This window comes from Sipha flava, unplaced genomic scaffold (genome assembly GCF_003268045.1).
Source record: "Sipha flava isolate LNK unplaced genomic scaffold, YSA_version1 76_pilon_pilon, whole genome shotgun sequence".
In the NCBI taxonomy this organism is placed as follows: Eukaryota; Metazoa; Arthropoda; class Insecta; order Hemiptera; family Aphididae; genus Sipha; species Sipha flava.
Genome location: NW_020273616.1, coordinates 1,393,155 through 1,405,005, shown reverse-complemented (window position 1 = coordinate 1,405,005; position 11,851 = coordinate 1,393,155).

The window sequence follows — 11,851 nt, the reverse complement described above, 5'->3', positions numbered from 1 at the left end:
TTTTTGAGGTTACTCTAGGTAAGAATAAAATGACAGTTCGTAGTGTATAAAATCACAAATTTAGTATTTCACACGTCGCAAAAAAAAAAAAATAAATAAACACTATTAGTAGGTTATATTAGTATTAATCGTGTGAATGGTATATATGGTAGTGACAGGACGTTTGCCGTTTTAATACTTGAATTGTTTGAATAAATATTTGTTTTTCTTTGAAAACCGGTATACCTCAGAAAATCAACATATTTTCAAATATTCAATAAGCTTTATTTCAAATATTATTTGGACTCCGTTTGTTTCGTCATGGTTTATTGATTTGTATCTAGACAGTATACGAATAGTAAAATTTTTATACATAGTAATGACTCTATTATTTAATAATGTATTTACAACTTAAATTGACCAAGAAATTATTGCTGCATTAAAAAAAAAAAATTATTTAGTATATTATTATATTACTTTCAAATTTAAATTGTCGACCATCATAATGTACCGTAGACAGTGGAAAATACTATAGAAGCCCGTCCACCCATTCGAAATCCACCATAACTTAGAAAGGGGCTGGTGCGATCTTACGTTCACTTACAATCAGCGTCTGGTGTCTAATAATATTATTTAACGAGTTATAATTTTTCCCATTGACCGAGTTTCCAAATAAACACGTGACACATAGATACCTATACTTTTCTTTGTTACGAGTAAATATGCATACCACCAGAACCTATATGGTCATATATAATCATGTTACTTATAGGTCGCGTAAAAGAATATACCTAATGTTATTTTGTTAAATGTACATGGCTTTCAACCTGAAAGTTATTATTAACTCAAAATTAAATACTTTAATAAGTATATTATTTGCAAACGGTTCCCAAGTATAATTAAATAACAAAAACAAACGTTCAATTAAATACGTGCGCATGTGTTTGTAAATGTGTTTTATGCGTAGAAATCGTGTATCGTTACGCGTGAAGTCAGCTCTTGTGTCGCATCTGTAAGCAGTCATCAGATCAGTGACACAATTTTAAATTTTTAAATTTTAATCTATGCCATGATTGAGTTTTCACTATAATGGCGATAGTTAAGACTTCGGCTATCAAACTATTATTTTGTTCTATTCTTCCTAAATTTAAATTACTCAAAAACTTTATAAAGTTCTGTGCAAAATCACATAAACATATAATTTTTGCAAAAAGAAACATGAAATTGAGACATAACATTCAGGTCTGAATTCTATTTGAATGATTTATAAAGTAAATTTATTCAAAATTTTATAATGGTAGAAATTATTATGCTCGCTAAAATATTTTACTTTTGTTCTGACAAATATTAAAATATGTTCGGGTGCTATGAGACTCATTTTCAATGCATTAAAAAATTGTTTTATTTAATGCTTAATAAGTTGTTTCTTGATTTATTTTTTCTTAAATATATATTTACCTAAATTGAAATACATATTGGGCTTGTAGTTTTTTAAAACTTAAGTACTTTGTACTCGTTTATAATTGTAAAAGTAATTAAAGTTTATTGAGTTATTATGGTTTAATGGAAAAACTGATCATCATTAACTAACAGTTATTCAATAACTGCAAAGTAATTTATATTTGTTGAAAGGAAGAGATTAATAAAGTAATCCAAACAATGTTAAGTTGAATTAATAAAAAAGATTTAATAATATGTAATATTTAATACAGTGAACAATAAGCCAATGACTAATGAATCTTATTGGGGTCTTTAATACATGGGTTGATATCAACGCGTAGTTGAGATTTTGTATTGTTTTTTTAATTTCTTCCATATTTTTTCACGTTTGAAATCCGATTTCGAGTAATTTGATTTGAGAAATTTGATTGAATTGTTAGAGTACTATAGTGCGACAAATGTATTTTTCCAACACAGGTTTCAAAAACAGCCTATTCCATGTACCGCAGAGCTACGAGATCCGCATACGATTAAGCAGTACGCGACACCCATCTTCAATTTTTGATTCAATGACCAAATTATTTTGTCCACGATAAATCATTTTTGAACAATTCATTTTTTGACATTTTTGAAAATGGATTTGAAATTTGCTTGAAATGTATTTTGTGAAAGATATACATTTTTCCTCCTAACCTAACCTAACAAAGACTAATTGTCTTTGTATCGATACCCAACTGTGTCACAATAAAATTTGAATCATAACCAGACAGGTTATGAAAAACAATTGGGACGAATCTAGGCTTTATAATTTTTAGATTGCATCGATTATATATGATTTCTCTATATTTTCCAGTTAAATGATTGTGATCCGCGATAGTATTGTTTGAACTTTGTACAAATTTCGCTTTGCATAGTGGACATGTTCCTTTGGCGATGATATTTTCATGATTTATTTTATTTTCTTCACTCCACTCATTATAAGAGGTATATTTACGTTTAATATATTTTCAATTTTCAAGGTAACTTTAACGATCTCTTCCATAAACTTTTTGGCAAAGTTACCTCTGCCAAAACTAGAATCCCCTCTAAATATAACTGGATCTTTCTCTATATTGAATTCCTCCAATAAAAATTAAGGTATATTATTATTAGGCTTAACATAATAAAAATAGATCATAACATCATGGTGGTATATGATATTGGTATTACTTGTAATATTGGTATCAATTTCTTTTTCGAGTATTGATTCGAAATCTGTATAAATTGCAAATGGATGCTTGTGTGAACGATTCCAATTTTCAAATTTTATGAATGTATTAGGATTTGGTATGAATGCTACTATTGGTTTATTTTTGTTGCAATTCATTTTATGGTCTTTAAGCCATTGTTCAGCGGTAACCCCCCAACGGCTGACCCCGAAGTATGGTTTGAAACATTGCTTAGGTACATAACAATGTGATATGTCCATTTCACGATATTTGGGCACTAATTAATTTTGCCAAGTTAGTTATGTAACAATATTGTTGTCTGCCACTTCCATCATCGAATAAAAGTAAGTCATGATGATCGTTTAATTCGTCATCGCAAACTTTTAATGGATATATTGTATATTTATTAAATTTTGATTCGACAACATTTTTTTTCGAAATTTTTTTACATTATTTTTATATGTTGGTTCTCCCTGTTATATACTATAGTCCTTATATTCATATTAATTGACTTATAAAACTAGGTTCCTTATCAGCAATATCGCACTTGATTAACTCGTATTGAATATTCCTTATTTTAATAGTCATATCTTCTACGGTATTGGGTTGATTGAATATCTTTTTCATACATTTTGTTATTTTATTAAACTGTTGAATCACTATAGGTAGAGTAATTTTTTTTTTTGACTCTATCGTTTCAAATATGCTCGTCTGGAGATTCTGAAGAGTTAAAAGATCAATTCGATTCTGTAATACCCGAAACCCATTCGTCATATTTGATTCAATAACCAAAACATTTTCATCACGATACCTTATTGTCGAAAACTTATATTTTTCGTTATCCAGAAAAATGACTCTCTTATATCTTGCATCGAGTATGTTTGAAAATATGTAGCCCATCAATAAAAACATATGTTTTAAAAACTCGGGAGTAAGTTATACGTACTATGAAGATGTCATTATTTGAACTGTAATGTTGAAGTCATCTGACACATATACTCCTATAGTAATACAATTTTGGGCATTAAAGTCTAAAACGTATAGAGTTCCGTCTATAAGTTCTGCAGGTGACAATGGTGGAACATATGTATATATTTTCGTGTATTTTCTGTGTTGTCGACGATTGAACAGGCCATTATTTAGTATTAAGACACTTGCTGAAAAATGAAAAAAAGACGTTTACTAGTTACGGTGCCCAGAGAGTGACTATTTCTAAATAACTATTTTCAGAGTGCCAATGATTTAATTTTATTACTATATGGGCGGGGGTTATCGAACAGGTCTCAATCGCCATATAGCATTTGCATAACTTTTTTATCATAAAGCAATATCTTAGGATGATGTTATGACTACGTATAACAATTTTGTTTACACCAGGGTTGTTAATTACTATTCATCTAAACAACATCATAATGTTATGACTACGTATGATCTAAAGTCTATTTTTTAACACTATTTATTAACATTATCATATACTCGAAAGAAAACATTATGATGTTGTCTAGGACAAATAAATCTTAACGTATGTACAATATATTTAAACTTCTCATTAGCCGCTAAAATTATACAGTTTTCAAAAATTTATGCGATTTTCCGGATATTTCAACCACAGCCAACACAAATTGTCTTGCTACATTGTTTGAGTTCTCAGAACCTCAAAAAACTATTGGTGTCAGTGGTATACCGAAATTTTCAAGTAACTCGACAGGCACATCATCTGTAGCTTTTACAAGTAAACCATAACTCATCGGGTTATATTATTGAATGGATGTTGCATTAGCCCCATATGATTCATTAATATTTAGAAGGAGAATTTTAAAATCTGCATAAAGTACAATCGGTACACATTGGGTATTACTCCACGCATCGAATTCTAATGAAGCCCCTCCATATTATTGGTCTGGCTCATGATTGAGCCTCCAGCAAAAAATATACAATGGGCCCCTAAATAACATAATATTAGAGTAAGATTCAATAAATACTTACTAATATTAATTTATTTTTTTTATACTTTTCCAAAGCCAATATTATCGAATTACCCGTGTGTTCGTAAATATGACCCGTAACAATACTTATCACAATTTTTCTAAGTATTTATATTTGTTCGATTTTGATTAAGACAGCAAAGATGTATAAACTATAGCGGTTATACCTAGTTCTATTATATCGGGTCAAAAATATTTCAAGATTAAAACAAGAATAACATAATTTTAATTTAATTAAAAAATAATAATTACTATGATTTTTCATGTTAGCGTGGTTGCTTTAAGTCCGGGGGTGGATTTAGGAAAGGTTCAGGAGATCAGCTGACCCAAAATTAGTATTTGTCATATATTTATCAGTATAATAAAATGTAACCATTACCGTTTGATTAAATATGACAATCTGTTTTAATAATAATATGATGCATAGAAAAAAAATATGCATAATTATATATAAAAAATTGATGTCAGGTGTGATCAATTCTTATGAAATAAGTGGTTACCGTGTAAGATAAAAAATTTTTTTGTAATTAATTCACAAAACAAAAAAAAAATTGTTGACACGTGTATCATTATGATATAAATATTCTGTGTTTTTATAAAATTTTAATGTATTCGATTCTGTAATAACCCAAAAATACAAAAATAAAATAAAAGTGAGGGGAGATGGAATGGTATATATGTAAATGGCGGTAAGGTATTAATGTATTAAAGGGTTGTTACCTTCCTCCTTGTTTGAGGGAGGGCTCTCAGGGTTTTGAAGGTTCAAGAGCCGATCAGCGCAATTATACAGTCTGTCAAGCTAAATAAAGCAGCACTTACTTGTTTTACCGAAAACCTTCAGATATCGATGCGAGGTTGAAAAAAAAGGACAAATGTAGAATTTAATTGCACTGGAACCGGATACTCTTCAACGCTCGTACGAAGAACGCAAGTCGAACGGATTAAAATTACAAGTCAAAATAAATCGCACGTTAATCTTATGGTGCGCATGCACAAACAATCAAAAAAAGAGTTGCTTCGTTGATCTTACGATCGGTGCGCATGCACTGACGACCTAAAATCAAGAGCTCTGGGAGGGTTGTATGTCCCTGTTATATAAGGACATGTGGTGGCATGGACCTTGGACCTTTCCTTTGAATGTAGGGATGTCAATAGTAACATATTTATTGTTCGATCCGTGTTGTTCGCGAGGGTATCGAAAATACCGTTATTTATTTATTTGAAATGGTTTAAAAATCATGTACATATAAATAGTATACATTATTATAAAATATTTGTGCCGTCTTTTACAATCTAATAATGCACATCATTACAATTCTTATCCAGATATTGCTTTGTTTTTAAATAATCAATTCATATTTGACAATATGTAACTATTTGTTGTATTCTTTGATACTACCACTAATATTTTTTTAATCGGTTAATATATTTTTTGTCGTAGGAGGTTCGATGTAAATAATTTAATAATTTATTTCTATAAAAAATATGTAATAATATGAATATATTTTATAAATTATTTTACTTCCATGTTATAAGAATCACATATTTGATGGTCCAGGAGGATAGTTAGGAACAATTATATCTCTGGATATTTGAATGATATTATTCGACTGTAGTGATTGTTCGTAATCATCTAACGCCTAGGAGTATATTGTATCGTCACTTTCATCGTATTTTTCTCCCTTAGTTCCCTCTAAAAATATCCTAAGTAATAAATAGGGGTTATGTACTTTATGAATCTTCATAAGAGATTTGGATATTGTCGTATAATTCGATTGAATCGTACGTATAGACACAAACACACAAGTAGAATTAAGGTAGCACTTACGAATCACTTAAGTTTCCTATCGTGATCGAGTCACACGACCACCCATAGAAGACCCCTTTATTATTTTGTTTTTTGTCTTATATATGTTTTAATCAATCTACTTATACATTTATTTTGCTTACTTATTAATTAAATATAATTAATCTTATAAAGTAGATCATCATAAATAAAAATTTTATGTTTATTGTGACATTAATATACTTGTTTTGATTAGTGTTTCCTTTGCCCTGAATAATTTTTATTGAATACTGTTGGCACTGCATATTACTACAATATTTACACGTACCTATATGATATACATCTTGTGCATTATTATACTGACTATACATTATTATACTGAGAAACCTATATGAAACCTACATGAACTTACTTAAATACGTTAAATTAAAAAAATATTACGTATTATCAGTGCCGAATCTTGGAAATTTGATGTCCAGGGTTAATAAAAATGCAACGCCCTTATGAAGATAAAAGTATGGGGTATTTTCATAACTTTTTTTTATTTTCGTTAACTTAAAAGCGCCCTTATACCAACAACACCTGGGGCATACATACCCACTTGCCTCCTTCTAGATTCTGTCGTATACACTTGACGTATAGCAACACAAAAACGAAATATTTGTCGGTTGTTGAACACTTAAACCGTCAAACAAGTATATAAAGAAAAACCTTATAATTGGCCGGGACGACTACCTTCTTAAGTGACAAAGAATACGATCTAGCACTGCATAATAGGATAGTCGAAAACAGGTTTTTTTTAAAAGGCTTACTTTCCCTTAGTACCTCTAAAGTTATTTTACACTCGAAACAACTAACAAAGAATAAGATCTAGCAATGGATGTTTCGAGCGTGAGGTAACCTTTACCTAACAATATTGTACTCTCCCCTCAAACCAACAAAGAAAATAATCTAACACTGGATTGAGGTTTGAAATACAATACAACACGATCGCTGCAATAGCGGCGGCGGTGACAACAGTAAATGTTGGCGGTGGTGTTTGAAGCCCCCGATTTATCCTATCCATATATACTTCTCAGCGTTCCATATAGTTTAGTTACTAGATTATAAATTATAAATAAGTATATATATGTATGTTATGAAGTGTTGTTAATGATTAATATCCTCCAGAAACTATTCATATGCTGTAAAAATATACAAACCTGTAAACTACTTACTTATTGTTTAAAAAAACTGATTGTAAATATATTTTAATAAAATAAAAGAAATGAAAAAAACGTATTTATAATTTTATATTGCAATATAATTTATAATTTATATTTAATATTAGTTAGTTTTGTTTACAGAACTATTGAACATCTAATGACATAAATTAAATTGCAAAGCCAATTTTTCAACTGTTTTATTGTGTATAATTATTTTTAACAAACAGTTGAGCGTCTCAGTAAAATTTTCGAAGAAATATTGAGGTGAGTACTTTATAAGTTCCATGAGAGGTAGGGGTACTGAGTCCCCTTACATCTTATCCTTTAAGCCTTTCCTCCGGTAGAGTATAGCGAAACAGAATAACAAAATAAACAAATAATATAAAATAAAAAAATAATATTTGAAACCCCTGGTTTCTCGTTTTTCCTTAAATCTAATTTACAATTCAGTTTCCAAAGCTCACTGGTCTGTATTTCAAATTTCGATTTAAAAATGTGGTAAATATTGTTTTTAAATAATCATAAGTCTTCTGTTACTACTTAATATTATCACCTATCCCGTTACCCTAGCGCCCACTCTACAACTTTAGAACCCCCACCTACATGCATGCGCAAACACACCCAAATACTAAAGGCGCCTTTGTTCTTAATTCAATATCAATTGAATTATTGATTTCTTCATTTTCCAATATTCCACGTACTCCATTATAAATTTTATCTATTTGTTGTACCTCAAAACATACTTGGACATTGATACGTGTAACATTTTATTTAAAGCAGACTATGGGTTTATTTACTGTTTCTATTTGACCGTTAGTTCTAGGCCGATGAAAATGCAAAACATTAATAATAAATGTGGACATTTTCTTTATCTTCGGATATTTATTAAACACATAATTATAAGAAATTATTATTTTTAAACAAAAACTAGAGTTACTCGGTGTTCTTTAGATTAATACTTTACAAATAGCATACACATAAAATGTTTATTATGCTAAATTGTTTAGAGTTATTAAATAATGAAATAAAATGTTGGTTATAGAAAATGAAAAACTAACAACTAAACAAATCGAGTAATAAATACCTATATAATGGTCCGAAAACAGCTGATATCAAAGAGGTTTTGTCATATAAATAAATTGTAGATAAAATATAAAGAAAATAACTGAAAACCCTTGCTGTAATGTGTGAAAAAGGCAAATTAAAAATAAAAAAATAACTGAAAACCCGAAAAATATTTGATCGGCAGAGGCAGCCAATATTTTTAATTCGAGGAACGTTTGACGTGAAAATATAAAATACAGTAAATATATATCATTAACATTTTCGTAAAAAAAATCAATTTAAATCAAAATGAACAAACAATGAAAATAAATGATTTATAAATAAACTGGGTTCAAATAAGTAATCTAACCAAAATATATCTTGTTTCCTTAATTTTATTACACCATGTATAAAACTAAAAAAAATTGTGTCTGTATAACCGTTAATAGTTCATAGAGTGCGAGTATAGTAAATCTATGAATAATATGTACGTGAGTATAGCAGTACGATCGTGAGTTCAGATAGTTTAGATGTTTGCTTTTTTACGTTAGTCTAAAACAAAACTATGTCAACTATAAACTGAATTTATGTTACGTAGAATAAAATAATCAAAGTAAAGTACAATTTTTCTAGGTATTTTCTTTTAAAAGAGCTTTTTTTTTCATGTTGGTATTATGAATTGTTAGTGATAGACCTGATATATTTTTGACAATTGAATTTAAATTTGTTGTTTTTTTAAAAATTAAACTGTTTTCTATCTAGATAAATTATGATTATATTTTATCTTTTATAAAGATACATTTAGTTTATCTTATTTTACCTTATATTTATATTTATCTAAATAGATTTTTGATATACTATCTTTATCTTTATCTAGATTAAAAAGCATTTACCATAGCTGAACACTGATTTTAGGTAGGTGCCGGTTTAGCTATTATTTATTATAAACATGTTTTATAATACTCGTATCTTGTACCTTGTCTTAAACGAAACATAATAAACTATGTTTCACCATGGAACGCCAAGTCATCAATATTTTTAATTACTAAAATATATTATTCCACTTAAATATATGACACACACATAAAATTTATTTTATACGAATATCTAAAACTCATATATAATACGCATTATTAAATAACCAGAATTATCAGTTTTAGCGGTATGTCGTATACAACTTCTAAGTGCCTATATATGCCGAAACTAGTTGTTAGGATTCATTGAATTTCGGCCAACGCATTGCGTTGCCGTTCACTCTTTTCTCCGGAAGTATGTCACTCAGAAATCTAACGATAACATTTTAAAGTTTCGCTGAGTATACGCATACAGTTTTAAATATATATATATATATATATATTATTTTTATTTTGAAAGAGCGTTAATTATAAAAAAAAAAATTAATCCGAATGAAATCACATGTTATGATTTGGCTAGATGTTAATTTATTCAACAATCGATCCTCTTCCACTGACAAACATGTATGCTATGCTGCATCGGCTGAGGTGATTTATTTCACACAAGATGTACTCCACCGAACCTTATCAGGACTTATCTAGACGTACATGCGAGTGTGTCGCTTACTCTAACAGCGGGCTATCGCACGCAGATATAACCGCCTAAATACACGCTGTCGGTGCATATCTAAAAGAATATGTGGATACTTGATAGGTTAGACGTTCTCGTGGCCAGATACGGTTTTATGTAGATCAGGAACCAAGAACCAGTTAAACAAATAACCTAAAGTAAAATTAGGACATTATAAATTGTTTTGCCCTGTGCACGCGAAAGGGTGACCACATTGGGTAGTATTTTATATTACCTATATTTAACTTTTAGTTCTCCGGAATCACACATCATGTGGATGATGATTAAGATTTTCCAACATTTATGTAACAAGCGACTTTTCAACTCAACTTTTCAGCTTTTTAAAATAACAAAAAAAAAAAAAACGTAATACTAAAATCAGAGACGTATTTTGAGTTTTGACGCCCCAGGTACAGTTTTATTGCCACCTCTACACGAATACGAATACAATTTTCAAGATAGGTAAAATGTATTATTTACGAATTTTACGCGATCTACTTTTGATTATATTATCATGAAAATAAAAATCGACATGTGGTCACTGTGCAAAATTTTAAATATTAAAATTTTTCGATTGACAAATGAAAATAGATAATGGTTGCAAAATAATGTTACCATCCTTTGATTCAAAAAAAATGTGCCACCCGGGGCGATGGTACCCACTCACCCTCCTAAATACGTCCCTGACTAAAATATCTTATTCTACAATAATATTTTATTATACGGATATGTATACCTACTAATTATTGCTTACAACGGAACACGGACAATCGACCAACAACCAAAATACCGACAGAGATAATCGATCGAAATTAGACATATTCTGCATTACAATTACATTAATTATAATATTTTTTTTTTTAATAAAATTTTTAATATTACCTAATATGTACTTGATCAATAGTGGGATATCGAATTAATTATTGTGTGTATTTAATTTATATAAATTGGAGTAAACTAAGAAATCGCTGTGTTTGACAATAAACATAAATTTAATGTATGAAAAATGACAAAGATAATTTGTTTAATTTATAATAAAACATTTTAAATTTTTACTATTTTAACGATTTATTAAATCGTGCTACATTGAACACTCGATTACTTAACTAAATACTCAAAGTATTGGGAATTTTGTAAAAATAAATGTGTAAAATAAATATATATGTATTTTATACCCATCATAACGAAAAAAAAATGGACTTAAGTAGTGTTGTCCCATCCCAACAAGGCAAAGAAAAAATAATCGTTAATGGATATTTAATGGTAAAAGATAAAAATCAATGATATATTTTTATTGAAATTGTGAAAAAAAGTATTGCATAATTGTAAAAGCTATACATCCACAATTTTAATCAATACTCAACATATTTTGAGAGCTCATAAAGAGCATAATCATGCACCAGAAGAAAATCCAGTTGATGTTACTTCTGCAATTGTATGATTAAATGTTAGTAACAATTTCAATTATATATTCGTTATTCTAAATTAAAATTATTTAATTGAATATTATTTATTAAAATGTACCAAGGTTTACTACAAATAAAACGTCCCAAAATATTCAAGCCTCACTCTGACATTGCAGAAAAATAAGACCATATATTCCTTGTTATGATGTCCAAT